Genomic DNA, 16,617 nt, shown 5'->3' on the forward strand with positions numbered 1-16,617 from the left:
CAGACCCGGTGGGTTTCTTGATCTTATAGGAACACTTCTCCTTTTGTTCCACATAACTCTTTGATTTTTATATTCTCTATGACCACTTCCTTATTGATCATAGCAGTTATACCGACTACCATAGGACTAAACTTTCTTGTTCTTGTATTCATGGCTTCTATGGCCAAAGCCATTACATCCTTAGCAGACTACATTGTTATTTCTAGGAAAAACATTTTGTCTATTCCTATACCTCTTCTTACATTCATCTTCCATATGGCCATAATCTTTGCAAGAAAAATAGTAATCGGAGAAAGAGGCTCTGTAACTTACAAATTTGTTTTGCCAAACTTGAGAAGATCTTACCGGTTTGGCTTCTCAATTTTGACTTCTCTGGGGATTGTTCTTGGGAACAACAACATCTCTTTGTCTTCCATTGGTAGGAGGTCTTCTAGGTTGTCTTCTTATGTTCCCATTTCTGATGAAGCCTTTTTCTCTTAGCTTCCCTTTCCCTTTAAGATCATCATTATTCCTTCTTGCAGCACCGGTCTTCATCTTCATATCTTCACCAGTTGTAGTCAGGTCTATCTTCCTTCTTGGAGCATTTTTGATAGTGAAGATATGCCCTTTGTTGTTTCCATTTGTGGAGACAAATTGAATCTCTTTGTTGGTGACAACTTTGCTTGTGGAGCAGTCATCAGTTCTAGATCCTAATCCTTCGGTATCCTTGGAGTGCTTTTGCTTGTTCAACATTTTATCCAAGGCATTACTACTGCCATTAAACTGGATCCTCACCTTGAGCTCATCTTGACACTTCTGAAGGTCTTTAATGAGATTTTCCATTTCATCTGTTAGACTCTGATATTCTGTGTCCTTGGCTTCTAGCTTTGATGCTAAATATTTGCACCTGCACTCCTTGACATGCAAATCTGCGTTTGATTCTACACTCACTCTTTTTGCATCAACCACTTGTGTATTTAGATTTGCAATGGTTGACTCTGGCTCTTGGAGACTTTCAATCAATCGGTTTTGCTCCACAATAGCGAAATTATTGAACAAATTGTATTCTTTTTTTACTCTGCTTAGCTCCTCAAGAGCACTTATAAGTTCTCCTTCAAGATCAACTTCAACTTTATCTTCTTCTTCATCTTCACCGTCACTACCAAACACATCTTGCTAGTAGGATTGATCTGTGTTATCCCTTTTAGATGTGTGCATCTCACTTTCTATCTCTTGAGCCATGAAGAGGTGGGTTTCTTCTTCATCATTTCTACTACTTCTAATTGATCTATCTTCATCTGCACACTCATGTGACACATTTCTCTTCTTGTTCTCACAAATCGATTTTATAGTGGTAGGCTCATTTCCATAGAGCTTCTTTAGTCTGTCCCACAAACTCTTTGTTGACTTGCATCTATCCACCTGTGAAGAAACATCACTAGGAAGACCACTGAGTATAGCATTCATGGCTTCAACATTGCACTTAGATCTTCTTTTAGCTTAAGGACTAGTGGGAGGACTGATCGGTCTAGAAAGACCATTAACAACTGATACCATACATCATAGCCTAGTGAGGACAATAGAATTCCATTCTACAACTCCAAATAACATAGTTTGATCCATCAAATACTGGAGTAGATGTTGACACAAACAAACCATTGTGTTCACAAAACCAAAGTCCACCCAAGCTAGAGAAAGCTTATCTAACTAGGAACCTAGGCTCTGATACTAATAGAACACAAGATGCCACTGAGAGAGGGGGCGGGTGAATTAGTGGTTTCCAAACTTAACCCTTTTTCATCCTAAATATGTATCGGTTAGCAAATCTAACACAAGGTGAATATACCGATGAGATAGGGTGATGACTCAAATGCAAGAACACACAAAAGGAACATCACATAACACTAGATGTACGAGGAAAACCCAACATGGGAAAAACCTCAGTGAGAAATGTTGTTGGAGTCTACTGCTCCAATCCATCCTCATAATAAACACTATATTATAAAGTTTAGGGCACCAACCCCTAATTTAGGACACCAACCCAAGCAGAACCAACCCCTGCACCAAGCTCAAACTAAGTGATTATAATTAAATATATCAATACAAAGTAATAACCCAGTTATAAATGAGTTATATAACCTCGACAATCTTTCTTTCGATTCTACTCTTCTCAACCGGTCTTCCTTTGCTCTGTTCACTCTGATTACTATCGGTTCTCAGCTTACCGGTGAAGCCCTACTCCAATCTTTCCTTTCTTTATCTTCACTGACACTCCCACTACACTGCAACACCTTCTATCACCTTCCTATAGGTTCTAGCACCATTAGATCACTAGACTGCAACATACTTTGCATCTTACCTGTCACTCCAACCTTACCAGTTAAACCTTTGCTAAACCCTCTAACTAGTTACACCTTCCAATACTTAGTCACTATGATCTTGGATGAACTCTTTGACTGGTTGTCTCTCTACTTCACTTTCACACTCTGCTCTTCAATATCTGACCCTTAATCATCTGGTAGCATCAATCAACTTTGTTCTTTAGTCGGCATATTTATATGTGAGTTTTCCCACCATGACCAACATTCAAAATTCACATGTCTAGGGTTTCTACATCGACCATGAGGTGTACCAAATCCAATTAGATCTTATTCCAGAGATTAACTACCTGTAACAGATTATTCAGCTCCGCCAATCCTGTTGCATTCAAAACACATTTTCTATCTTTAGCCAACACGACCTGTATGTCAGCTTGCACTTGTCAATCATGATGAATGAGTTTGTGGTCCTCTTCACCAAAATGGATCTGCACCTGCACAACCTACATCGATCAGTGCATCACTCAGATCTTTAGTCTACATTGAGCCAAAAAACTTCTACAACTCACCCATGATTTTTGGGGTTGACCATAAATGAAGACTCGGTTGGAAACTACCTCACTGACTCACACTTCACTGACCATATTATTCATGGCACTTGTGTCCTACATGTCATCATCATCAGCATCAACCTCTTCTCAAGCCACTCTGTCAATTTAGGGTTAGCCACTAACCAACATATTACCTGTGTTCATCTACCGGTTCAATCTCTCCTACCGGTTATGCATTAATCAGTCAACCTTCATGCTAGCTCTTCCCCATTCTATAGGGGGGATCACATTCACCCAGTCCCCAACCTTGACAATCCGCAACATTCTCATCTCCATTTGATGGGAGCCTTTCACTTCTGCACTTTCTTACATACTAGTAGACATACTTACCGATAACTACCTTGATGACACCATGCCATTAATCTTCAATTGTCTCCATCTGCATTTCGGTTGCACTCTTCGTCTACAATGCTTAACCTTTCCTTCTTCTTCATTTGACTAGACATCATCTCAATTGGTTTGGAAAAGTGGCAACCATATCACTTCTTGTTCTTCCTCTTCTATCCCAATAGCTCAACATGCCAACTCTTGTTGATCTGGTATATCTCTTATTTGATATACAAGAGGCTCATGATGTATTCCATTCATGTAGTGAGACAAAATAAGTATTACCACATACTAGTGGGAGTAGGTGGATGGAAGCACTTAGCCTGCCAAAACCCGGTGGGAGTGGATCCTTGTCACCTTCTCATTCTACTTTCGGTGTTGCACCAATGTGACTTCCCTGTTTGAGCAAACACAACTACAACCTGACATATAATCTAGTTGAGCACATTCACTGTAAGTCTTCACTTCATCCTATGACACCATATTTATCTGGTGGGAGTCCTACTGTATGACCGAACAAAGAACATACTGGTTGTCTGTCCTTCTCCATTAGCTCAACCTTTCTTGTTCATTAGTCACATGCTTGCTGAATGACAACCATACACTTTTAAACCATCACTTACTGGTCTCCAATACATACTCACTGATCAAAATCCCATACTGATTGTCATCAATGACTACACAATATGGTTGACATCAATGACATCACAATGCCTCTACCAGTTGACATCAATGACAACATAATGCCTCTACCAATTGACATCAATGACAAAACAATGCCAACAAACATTGTAATCATTCTCACACATCTATCCAACACTCAAGAGATTATGATGTAGTCCTTTTATATAGTATACATTGTTAACTTGTTATGTTTTCCATCAAAAGTAATAGAACCTATTCCAACAATATGAGCAATCTAATCATCCCCAAATCTAAAAAAACCACATACTTTTCAAGTTTTACAAACTTACTTTTGTTACCAATCATATCATTTGAACATCCACTATCAATCAACCATTCATTTCTATCTCTTCTAACTTGAAATGTTGATGCAACTATTTCAACAACCTTAGACATCTCCTTATTATTGCTAGGTTTAGATTCATCTTTTTCTGCCAAGAAAAAACAATCACCATCTTCATAATCTAACTCATCATCTAAAATACCAGCACCATCTTTAACATGGTAGGCTTTATTATTCAAATTTCCTTTGTTTTTTTTAAAACTTTTGTTTTGTTTCTCTCTTTGAACATTTAGATGCATAATAACGAATCTTTCTACACTCAACATTTAAGAGGTAACATACCTTTATACTTGTTGGTTCCTCTCTTTATCTTTCTCACAAAGTTCATTTCCATTTCATCCAATCTCTCATGATCTGAATCTTCATCCAAAGATTTTGTAGCTAAAAGTACTATCTTAGTTCTTTATTTGTCTTTACCAAACTTCCTCATCTTGAATGTAGTCATGGTGCCATACAATTTTTCTCTGGTGAATTTGGATAGATCATATGTCTCTTCAATAACTGATATCTTGTCACTGTAACATTCAAGTAAAGTTCTCGTGATCTTCTCTATCACATGCTTATCATCTAAGGTACTTCCAATATCTTTGATCTCATTCACTACATTGTCAACCTTCTGACAATAGCTTTTTATGTCGTCACCTTCTTCCATCCTCAAGTTCTCATATCTAAATTTTATAGTTTGTATCTTAGCTAGCTTAACTCTGTCATTCCCTTCACAAATGTTTTTCAATCTTTCCCAAACTTCATAGCTAGTATCTAATGCAACAAACTTTGCCAATTTAGTTTTAGATAGGGCACTAAAGATAGCATACCTTTCTTATTCATTCTCTTCATAGGCTTTAATCTCATCTAGGGTAGAAGGACCATTTGCCAACATCACATACTTTGTCTCCACAACTTTCCAAGTCTTGTAACTCAGAGAAATAAAATATCCTCTAATGTCACTCTCTAGAAACTATAGTCGGATCCTTCAATGGTAGGAATAGTCAATTTATGTGCCATCAGATCTTCCTCAAGTAGTTAGTCTCACTTTCTAGGAACCAAAGCTCTGATACCAATTTTTGAATATCCTGGACAATTGAGAGGGGAGTGAATCAATTCTACCAATTAAAATCTTTCACTTATTCCACACAAATAGATTCGGTAAACAATCTTCTGATTACTTAACCATAAATAGATATAATCATGAAAGAGCACACACACGAACACCAAATATACGTGGGAAACCCAAGAAGGGAAAAACCATAGAGAATTATAATTCTCAATTGTGAAACACCTATTAGTATAACACCGGTTAAGGTAAATTTTTACAAAGGGTCGTTCATTGCCAGAATGCTCATTACAGGTGGGAAAACTGCATGGTACAATCGCCAAAAAAGAAGGGCTCACTGCCCAGAAGAAGAAGAAAGAAAGAGAGAATCCACCATTAAAGCACAACTGCCACAACACTGAAATGTCAGAAGAAACCTTTGGCTCATTTCCTCATGTACCAAACAACAACAACACACAATCTCACTCCTCAACCAAAACTTCACATAACCTCACACACATTTGTAGAAAATAGATCTTCCTTTTCAATCCACTTGCTTCTATATGTTCTTCATTATGACCATCATTTATTTATACTAATCTCTGAAATAACAATTTCCCAGGGGCCAAAAAACAATTCACAGAAACATAATTTTAAATAGGTCTACACTAAACATTCTCAGGGTGGAAAGGAATGAGAAGTGGACCACACCACAATCCAATACATTGATCAAAACAACAGATTATCCATATGCCATAATTGTCGGAGCAAAATAGAAACATTCAAGGTCAATAGGACCTATAATGAACATATCCACAACTACAACTTTAGATCCTCATCACGTCCCAAGTCAGAATATCAAAGATAAAGATATGAATAGCATAAATCCATAATATCATCATCAGAACTAGAAATACAAAGAAATGTAGATGTAGCTAGGAAATCGGAAATCATCACAAGCAATTCAACATTAGTCATAGCTCAATCACAAAAGCACAAATGCAATGATCAATCCTAATTACATCCAATAGAGACATGAAAGCAAAACATTCAAGATTAAAAACTAAGCAAACCAAATGCAGATCTGAATATCTCCTTCATGTGGCTCCATTGTCCTTCTTTCTTCTTCAAATAGCTTTGTTTGTGGATCTCACCTACAAGTGCATACACATGAGATGAAAGGAAGTAGACAAGATAGTAGCGCAAGAATACTCGAAGCGTGATTGATTCGACAAAGTGATTTGAAAAAGTGATTCATTCGATAATGTGATTAGTCTTGATTGAAGAAATTCATCCAATTTATAGATAAATTGGAGAAAAGACAAGATTAGCATGAAATTGATATTAGAGGCAATTGATTTCAAAATGGCAAAATTGAGTTGAAGGAAGAAGGTTATGACACCTTCTATGTCATGAATTATGACATATTGCCAATGCAAAGGTTAGAGGACTAAAAGCCTATGACATCTTGCTATGCCAATAGTATGATGCATGAGAAATTCATGCTTCCACCAAAGCACAAAAATAGGGAGAACTAGAGAAAAATTAATTAGGTGGAAATTAAATTTAACAAATTAGAAAATAGGTGGAAATTAGGAATTAGGAAGATTAGAAAATTAGGAAATTAGAAATGATGAAATTAGAAAATTGATGCAAATTAGGTAAATTAGTTAATAATTTCTCATTCATTAATTAATTTACAAAAATAGGAGGAATTAATTACCCAATAAATAAACATTTAATTGTGACAAGAAGACTTAGGATAAATAAATAAATTATTTAACCTAGAGGGAGAATGGAGAGAAAATGACAAACAAGGTTAGATGAATAAATCATAAAACCCTAGAAGATAAATTAGAAATGCAAGGACGAAAATTAGGTCTTGATATAAAATTGATTTGATGTTGATTCGATCATGATTTTGAATTGATAAATGATTTGATTGATAAATGTGCCAATTTACGAGGAATAATGACAAATTGATCCAAATTGACACGATTGAGAAGGACGACGATCGATGACAAATTGATTGCAAAATGACAAGATTGAAAATGATAACGCAAAATGACAAGATTGAAAATGATAACGATCGATGACAAATCGATCGCAAAATGACAAGATTGACAAGAGGATAAAACCCTAATTAGGATTGACGATGTCCAAAATGATGACAAATTAGCACGCACATTGATGCGACAGGATAAGATTGACCAAAATCATGACTGAAGATTGTTGTCGACAAGACCAATTTCAAAAGCGAGACAACTGAAGAATGCAGAAGAAGGACTCGATGCTTGCAAATGATAAAGACCAAATGTGTGACATAGGAGAAATGTTAATGCGACGCAAAAACCCTAAAATAAGGCAATGCATAAATGTTAAAGTACGATTCCGCAAGCGTTGACCATTTTTAGGTGTCTATAGTAGAACTCTGCAAACACTATCAAACATCATCATCACTGAGCATACTTCTTGAGCACCAAATCATAAGCATGACATCCCAAAGAAACTTCCAACAATATACCAAAACCTCATGACTAGAACTGTAACATATTAGAAATGCGTAGCAAAAAACCAGTCACATAATTAATACATTGACAACAACGACAACCATACTGCTACACCATCAAATTCACATTTATAACAACAAATAGGTACTAGGATACAAAATATTAATAGAAACAAACAAACTCAAAATAATTATACACAAACATACATACACACATGGGAAAATCTACAAAATTAAACACCAAAAACCAAGAATACAAATTAGACACATAGAAACATAAAGGATGCCAAAAATGTGACATGAGTTGACTCCAAAAGAAGGGTCCCCAAATTAGAGAGAGTTAGTGGCATTTTTTAAAGAGTCAAAATAAATGATTTTCCTTGGATAAATAAAAAAGATATACATCTCCTAGGGTTTCAAAGGAACTTTATGATATGGAGGCTTGTGTGTTGATACATTGTAATTCTCCAAGACAATAGTTTGGATGCTAAGATTTTTGGTAAGGGTGGATGCCTTAGGGTTATCCTAAGATTAAGGTGGAAGGGTATATTCAAATTTATATTCTTGATTTTTTTATTGTTGAGTTGTCTTCTTGGCTTAGGAATTCACTTGTTCAAAGATTCTATGGAAATTGTCCCAACATTGATACCATCAGAAGATGAGCACTTCAAAATTGGAAACTAATAGGCCAAGTTGAGGTAGCTATTATTGTTGGAATCAGGGATGACTGAGGGGGGGTGGGGGGGGGGGCGTGAATCAGTGATCTACCGGTTGACAAATTTTTAAACTTAACTTTTAACCACCAGAAGCATACACTTAAAACTAAAATGTAGAAATAAATAACAAGCAACCACAAGATCATAACACCGATATTTTTACATGGAAACCTAAATGGGAAAAACCAAGGTGGGATTTGAACCCACAATATTATTCCACTATGGCCAATACAAAAACAATATTACAAATGGGGAATACACAAGCATTAAGGCACATTGCCTAGAGCTCACCACTCAATTGCAATAACTGAGAAGGCTACAACCCTCAAGGAAGTCTCACTAAGTTACACAACTATTACAGTGATGAATTATAATGTATGAGCTCAGAAATAGAAAATATTATGCCTGGATGAGTTCCAGTTAACCACAAATTGACTGAGTGGATCACCTTCTCTGTTCTTCTTTTTTTTGCCCTATACACTGTCTCAGTTAGCTGCCGGATCAAGAATGCACATGTGAAACTGCACCAAAACCAATTCTTGATCACCTCTCACTCACATTAATTCACATCACACACCAAAAATGTCACCCACATCAAACGTATATACCGACACCCAAAAATAAATCATACATCATGTCAGCCTAAAGGTGTAATTTGTAGATACATGTTGGCTTGACTAGATAAAAAAGATAAATGTGGATCACCAAAATGATGATAAAATCATGTATCTAAGTCGACCTAATCAACAAGAACATGATTCAATGCACCACAATCACCGAAAAGAATCTATACCCAAAAATGCTTTGTTCTTCTTGGAATACCAGTTAGCACACTACTGGTTAACACCTACTTCCGGATAGGAAGAATCATGACCACTGGAATGAATCTCAATGAAGAGTTTTCATCAATGACAACCCTAAACCAAAAATCAGTCATCGAAAAACACTAGAAATCATTGGATCAGTGTCAATTGCCAACAATCTCCCCCTTTGGCATTGATGGCAACACTCGTGAAAAATTAATAAGTTTTGAGCACTGAACACCAGTTCAAAAGAATCAAAAGAATCTCTAAGGCTCCTTCTTAGACAAAGAATTCCACTCTCAAATATTGTACATTTTTCACCATTCCTCTCCCCCTTTGACAACAATGCCAAAGATCGGGTGTTGTCCAATTATATACAAAGATATTCATAAGTACTTGAAGATATCAGCTAAAAGTCCTAAGTGAGAATCCCACCCACTCTTCAATTTGTCCAAAACTATGATAAATGCATTAAATACAGTAGCATGAATTTATAGCTCTCTTAAATGTGATGATACAGGTCAGGCCATCTCCTTCATACAATCCACCTTATTACTTAGCATAGTATCCAACTGGGTGGTAATCAGGTTCTAGAGTTCACCTACTTTCCTCAAAATTTTCTTCTTATCAGCTTGAAGGCTTGAGATTTGATCATTTAAGGCTATAATCTATTCTTCAATAATTTTGGTTAGTGTTACATTAGGATCAAAGTATTGAGAGATGCCAACAAGATTGCCTTGGAAAACACCTATCTTGTTATCAATATCAACATTGAACTTAGGCAAAATGAGGCAAGATTTATACAATTTATCAACTTCTGACAATGTTTCAGAAATAATCTACAATCTCTTATTCAGTCTCACCCTATCATCTTCAATCATCTTCCAGAATGTTTATTTTATAACCTCCTTAAACCTATCTAAAACTTTTAGTTTGTCTTCTCCAAAGAATCAAAAATGGTATTTACATTGTTAATTAATTGCAATAATTTACCGAAGGGGTTGTTATTTGAATCTAACTATACACGAGGAGCCACCTTCTACAAAACATCTGTAGACATCAAAATTAGATTTTTATCTCCACTCTTTGATTTCACTGGATCTTGACTAGCTTGGGCTTGCACAACAGATCCAAACATAAGCTTCTCGACATGAGACATCTCCCCAAGATCAATAGAACCATCAAGATTAATCAGAATCTGAGGCAGGGTCCCTGTAACTAGAGGAGTGGCAATTAACGGATCAACTATGCCTTTGCCTTTACCAGCCTTAGCAACCTTAGCCTCTATTGTCTTAGAATCCTTCTTTTCTCCCTTATCCCCTTTATCTATTGCACTAGTGTCGCCACTTGGTGCAATATCAACTTGTTGAATCGCAAGGGCTATAGAGCTTTCTACCACTGGGGGGGCATCACCAGTCTCAGAGTCAAGTGTGGTATGTTAGACACAATGTCCCACTGAGAGGGGGGTGAATTAGTGGTTCTGAAACTTTTCCCTTTAACTATCCTATGTGAGCATACCGGTTATTAGATCTAACTCATAACAGACTTACCAGTTAGAGGGGAGATCAACACAAATGCAATCACACAAGGGGACATCACATAAAACCAGTATGTAGGAGGAAAACCCAAGATGGGAAAAACCTCGGTGAGCAATGCTGTTGGAGTCTACTCCTCCAATCCAACCTCACAATTAAAACTCTGTTACAATGTTTAGGGCACCAACCCAAGGAGCACCAACCCCTCACTGATTTATGGGCTACAACCCAATGGAGCTACAACCCCTGCACAGAGATACAACTTAGTGATCACAATAAACATTCAAATACAAAAGTCATATCCTCATTTAAAAAGAGTTTTGCAACCTCTGTACACAACTTCCATCTATTGGTGAGATACCTTCTCTGCTACACCGGTTCACTCTTCTATTGCTCTTCTCAAGTGTTGCATTACCGCTAAACTCTACCAGTTCACCTGTCCTTTGTTTTTCTCTACTGGATCTTCTCCTCACTTCTTTTCTCTTTACCAGTACTATACTTTGTTGGTTCTATGTTTGCCCTCTCTGTAGCTTCCTTCACTTCTGCTCTGCTGGTATGGACACTACTGGTTCTGCACTGCTACAGGTTGAACACTTGAACCTAATTCTCCCTCACTCGCTGTCTCTTCTTAGATACTCATTGAGCACTTGACTGATTTTCTCTCACATGTAGAAGTGACACTCAATCACTTTGCAACAACACTCTCTTGTTCTATTCAGCAGCCTCATCAATATCTTTGGCCTTGCATATATATATCCCAATTTTCCCGCCAAAAGCCAATTCAAATCTCAGACGGTTAGGGTTTCCTCATCAACCTCAAGGAAAACCAAATCCAATTAGATCTTGGCCGATCTAATCTCCCAGACAACCAATTGTACATGTCCGCCATTGACGCACCTTCCAATACACATCTTCTAATCTTAGCAACCGAGACCTTGTCTCTTGACTTGCCTCTATCAAAATGCCATTAATGTTTCTTTTGTTTCCTTCACGAGGTCTTTTCACAATCTGATCTTCTTGCTTAGATCTAGGCACCAACAACTCCTTGATTTGTCTCTCTTGCTTATTCTTCCTTGAGCTACACTCTTCTGATCTGATCCCCAAATCACGAGATCCATAATAATTACATACTTGTAGAACCACTTATCTCTATACAACACTCAATCGATCTCTGTATGCTTTCCATTTCATCTCCACGTGGTATACTAACCCTGCCAATTAAACCCTCAAACTAGTCTTTCATCCACCTTGAATTCTTCTTCTCTTCAGGTGAACTACTCAATCGTTCAACACTATTGCTAATCTACCTTAAGCACAACTTCATCAGATGGGGAGTCTTCTTCATCTGCACCTTGTCCATATTACTAGTGGACATTCATACGAGTAAAACCTCATGATGACACCATGTCATCAACCCTCAACAAACTCTATCTTCAATCATGCCATTTTCCTCTCTCTGCATCTGCTCAGTCTTGCCTTCTCCGTCATCAACTCAGACCTTATCATAACTAGTTTGTCAAAGTAACAAACACATCACTCTTCATTTGTACCGGCATCTCAACATGCTTTCTCAATCAATCTAGTGCATATCCGTGATTTCATGCACTTGAGGCATTCCTTTGATTCACCGGTAGATCTAGTGTGAGCCTTCAAAAACTTGCCTTTACCTCTTCTTCCTTATCTCACAGGACTATAATGCACATTATGCATAATAGGAGATAAGTTCCGCTTACCGTTGGGAGTTATTCCTTGTCATCTACATCCTATAGTGCACTCATGTGGCTTCCCTGTTTGTGCAACACATCTTCAAACAGGCACATGTGATCCAGTGTGGGCACATTCACTGTCAGTCATTGCTTCTCATGATGACTGGATCTTCATTTGGTGGGAGTCTTGTTGCTCTGCAATGTCATAGCATACCTGTGACTTGTTCATTCTTCTCCTCTAGTGTTGATGTGATTTAGGTAACATTCTACTTCTTCATCACAAACAACATCCAAGCACCTTTCTCATCCTACTTGTACACTGGTCATGAACTTTGTAGGCTAACAACCACTCACTTGGTTGAACTGACTTTTCCATGTCAACACATCACTTTCCAGTTGACATCCTTTCCTTACCTTACCGATATTTTGTAACACAATGGGATATGAAAGATATCTCATCCTGTACTCCTCCATGACAGTGTTGCACATACATCTCTCATACCAATAGTCATCCCATACCAGTTGACATCAATGACAACATAATGCCAACATGGTATTATATTGGTCCTCCGGTTGATCTTCAGACTGAGTCTCAACCTTCTGACTTCCCGGAACACCTTGCTTATCTTCTGAATAAGATGGTTTAAATGCATCTTTGTATAGAGGGTCATTCTGTATTATTTTTCTCCATATCACCTCTTTCTCTTTCCTCACCTCCTCTACATTTCCAATCATTAATTTGTTGATCCTATTTTTACTTCTAAATTCCTTTTTATTTGCCTCTTCAATCAATCTTTTAGCTTCACTTTGTGAAATATAGGTGCAAACATTTATCAATTCTCTCTCCTTCATCTTCTTATCAATCTTGCTTGCAGTCATCCTTCTAGCATCTATCAAATTGTACAAATCCTTTAGAATCGACTTTTCTAATTCAATCAATGTTTTCCTAAAGTTATGTAAATATAATACAACTACTTCCTCAACTTTCCTCTTATCTCCTTCATCTAAATTTTCATAACAAACTCCAACACTCTTCAAATTACCATCAACTATTATTTCGTCTATCAACTAATCTATTGTCAATGAGGGAACAGATTCAGATTTACCTTTTTGTGCACTAGAATCTGGTTGAGTCTTGACTTTCCTTTCTCTCTTGGGCCGTGTGGTAGGAGAAGTATCTGATTTTGTCTTTTTGCTTTGTGGGGCTCTACTGGATTGCGGCTTCCTTACCACTTTGACAAACTCTCCCTTCTTCTTTTCCTTTCCTGCCTCCTCCTCAGACTTAGTTTAAGATGCCACTAGAGATACTGATGTTAGATAGTTCAAATAACTGGAAGAAAACTAAGAGGGGGGGAGGGGGTGAATCAGTTTTCACAAATTACTAGAAGCATTAGCAATTTAAAATTTAATGCCGAAACCCAAAACATTAATACCGGAATAGCCAATAAACCAATTAAGCATAAACAATAATCACAGAATAAAACCCATCCACACAACACCAAGATTTGTATATGGAAAAATTGGTAAAGGGAAAAACCATGGTGGGAAGCCTACCCATAGTAAGATAATACTTCTACAGTAAGTATGTGAATTACAATGAAGGGGCATGCACTTGTAGGTAGGTCAACAACCTAGAGCACACTTCTCATCACAAAAGGAGCCTCACTGACTACATATAAATCCAAACTACAATCCAAAGAAGTGTTGAACTGTAAAAGATAACATATCCTATGCTTGAGTACAATTCTGGTTAAGCTCAATACCGAAGGACTAAATCCTCTTACACAAACCCAATTCGATCTCCAATGATTTACCAACTCCTTTGCCTGAATGATATTATATTTCACACATTACATTTCTTGACAATGACCTCTTATATTAGCCATGATGATCTACAATGAGATCTTACATCTATGTATACAAACCCTCGACCATAAACAATCAGGTTGGCCACTAGATAATAAACCAATTATATCCACATGTTACATTAAATTTGATCCATAACCTAGATCAACCGGGACCAGGTATAGGTCCACATGCTTCAGGAATGATCTCCAATAGCCAAGTCTTGAACATGATCACCAACAACATCCTGAAACTCCATTAGAAGTTGTACCAACCCCACATGCAATTCATCAAAGATCTCCATCAAAAGCTCTACCAGTGAAACCCTCACTAGAACTAGAAACTAATCTTCAATGCAAGCATGATAGAATCCAATCACCAAACCAAAACCAACTAATCAAATAAGAGTATAAGTATCATGAACAAGACAATTCCATCACCAGATTATATTGGAGCCTACCAGATCATGTCTGATCCAAGTTAACTAGAAACCACTCATCCTACAAGGACCAAAACGGTGCCTGTAAAGCATCCAAATAACTAGTGTTGACATCAACAACAAAACATCAATGCAACAAATAATCAATTCCACCAAATGGCCAACAATCTCCTCCTTTGTCATTGATGGCAACACTAGATGTGAAAAACATCTAACTACCAAGAAATGCCAAACAAGTCTCCCCCTGTGGAAGACAACCAACAATCACCTACATATAGCTTTGAATATCAATATCTCTCCCTTTTCATATTTCTCCCCCTTTGACATTTATCATTTTCTTCCTTTATCTTTTTCACGTCACTATCTCTCCCCCTTTGACATCAATGCTAGAAATCTGACAGAAATATCAAAGCAAAAACATAAGCCTCTGAATATCAGAGTTGACTACTCCCCTTGAGTAGTAGCATCCCACATCAGTGCTGGAATGAATAGTATCTCTGATAATGCATGTCAGACTGATGCCAAACCACATCAATCAAGTCTCTACCAGAGGGGCAGAAACCCCCAATCTATCTCTCAAGTACTCAAATGATTCCTTAGATAAAGGTTTAGTGAAAATATCTACAATTCGTTCTTTAGTGTGCACATAAACTAGTCTAACTTAATTTGCTTCCACCTTCTCCTTTAAAAATTTATACTTGATAGATATGTGCTTTGTCTTAGAATGAAATACCAGAATCATTGATATATAAATAGCAATAGAGTTATCACAGTGAATAACTACCGGTGCATCACAATACACCTTTATATCCTTCAACATTTGCTTCGTCCATAAAACCTGTGTATAGTTAGTAGCAGCTGCAACATACTCAGCTTCAATAGTAGATAGAGAAGTACATGACTATTTCTTGCTGATCCATGAAACCAACTTCTTTCCAAGAAAGAAAGCTCCACGAGAAGTACTTTTTCGGTCATCAACATCTCCAGCCTAGTCAGCATTTGTATATGCACATAAAGTAAAGCTATCATCCTTAGGGTACCACAAGCCATATTCTGATGTACCTTGCAAGTATCTAAAAATACTTTTCACCGCCATCTCATGATTTTCTCTAGGATGACTCTGAAATCTTGAAACAATACAAACAACATTCATAATGTCAGGCCTAGTCCGAGTCAAATAAAGCAGACCTCCAATCACAGATTTATATCTTGTAGGATTTACCGGTGTAGAAACATCTTTTCTTGTAAATTTCTCACTTGTAACCACACGAGTACTTACTAGTTTAGAATCTCCCATACCAAATTTATTCAACAATTCCTTAGCATATTTAGTTTGACAGATAAAAATACCTTTGCCAGTCTGAGTAATCTACAAACCTAAGAAAAATTTCATCTCACCAATCATAGACATCTCAAATTCTTTCTCCATATTCTTAGAAAATTCTATGCACAATTTATCTTCACCTCCAAAAATAATATCATCAACAAATAATTCAACAATCAGTATATCATCATCAATGATTTTATAATATAAATTACTATTAGCACTGCCCTTAGTAAAACCAAGCTTCAAAAGATATTTATCCAACCTTGCATACCAAGCTCTAGGTGCTTCTTTTAGTCCATATAAAGCTTTCCTTAACCTGCAAACCATATCAGTATCATCTAATAGTGAAAAACCACCTGGTTTCTCAATATAAAGGGTGTGACACCATTCTATGTGATCTCCCAAATCTCCTTGCCAAGACATCTTAGATGAGTCTCCATCC

This window comes from Cryptomeria japonica, chromosome 10, assembly GCF_030272615.1.
Source record: "Cryptomeria japonica chromosome 10, Sugi_1.0, whole genome shotgun sequence".
NCBI classification, from domain to species: Eukaryota; Viridiplantae; Streptophyta; class Pinopsida; order Cupressales; family Cupressaceae; genus Cryptomeria; species Cryptomeria japonica.